This window comes from Oncorhynchus masou, chromosome 1 (assembly GCF_036934945.1).
Source record: "Oncorhynchus masou masou isolate Uvic2021 chromosome 1, UVic_Omas_1.1, whole genome shotgun sequence".
Classification (NCBI taxonomy): Eukaryota; Metazoa; Chordata; class Actinopteri; order Salmoniformes; family Salmonidae; genus Oncorhynchus; species Oncorhynchus masou.
The window spans coordinates 49,616,123-49,617,599 of NC_088212.1; positions in this window are offsets into that span (position 1 = coordinate 49,616,123).

Sequence of the window (1,477 nt, forward strand, 5' to 3'; positions counted from 1 at the left end):
ACCACCCATTGTTGAATTTGCAAGTTCCAACTTGTTGTGTAATGTTTATATCCAATGGCCGATGAGCACCGAAACATTGTATCTATAATTTCTCTTCATAATTTCTCTTCATATGACAAGGATTGAAAAGGATTTTCCAGTAGATTGTCGACTTGATTCAAGATGATGACTGCTAGCTTGTCCAATCAAAGATCAAATCAAAGTTACTGTAGATATAATGTGATTTGACGTCATTTTATCTGTGGCCAATGACCTTGAGCTTTCTTGGATCGCCACTTCTAATGTAACTCTATGGCAGCACAATAGGGGCCTGAATGTTTTTGTTCTGCCTGTACATTTTGCAGTGATGTAGTATCCCCATGAGTGACAGAACACTGAGCCAATCATGGCTCAACTAGAGAACATTACCAACCCCATACGCCAAGGATTTACAACTAATCCAAGATACACCACTGCCTGTCATTTTCAATGGAAACAAATGAGTCATAGTGAGCAGAGCAAGCAAGGACGTGGGCAGAGCCAAGCACACGCTAGCGAGATCCTATTGGCGTGTTCTAGCATACATCTGCATATTTCCGTTAGGGAACGCCTACTCTGTGATGTGCTTGCAATAACTCAATTCGCCTTTGCATTCCTTCTACACAGCGCATTTCAAAAAAAAGTTTTGCGAAGGGTAAAGTCTACAAAACTTAGTCCACTCTGTTCAAAGCAGATTTGGGAACAGCAAACTGTATAGAGAGCTACTCTTTTATCGAAGAGAAAATGTGCAGAATGTCAGCCCCTAAAAATGGAGACCATATTTTTATGCTGTTTTGTAACCTCAATAATAATAATTATTTTTTTTACATTGTTTGCAAACTGATATGCGACATGTATTAATGCCAAAATAACATGCAAAAACAGGCACATTTAAAATTAAAATTAATTTATATGTCAAATTCTTGTTTTTAGCTTCAATTTAATTTAATGCCCCACCTGACGGTTCGCCACTGGTTAGGCGGTTAGTCAGTTAAACAAATTATTATTTACAATGACAGCCGACCCTGGCCATGCTGGGCTAATTGTGCACTAACCTATGGGACTCCCAATCACAGCCAGATGTGATACAGCCTGGATTTGAACCAGGGACAATTATGACCCCTTTGTAGCACTGAGATGCAGTGCCTTAGACCGCTGTGTCACTCAGGAGCCCTAGCAGCATGAATATAAAATGTAAAATATAAAACTTCGGCTGTGAGTGATGGAAGAAAATTGGCCTCGAAGACAATTCATGGAAAAATTCAATGGATATTTGTCACAAAGGTGATGATGAAAGTTTCTTCTTAAATAATTTTGAAAATTGACTTCTCTTTGAGGGCGTTTTCTGGGCTCCGCGTCAGTTAAACTGCAGTACCGCCAGTCTCCTCTGTCTACATGGAATGGCGTGCTTCCCAACCAGAACACTAGCCCCTTGGATCAGTATACGTGGCACGCTAAT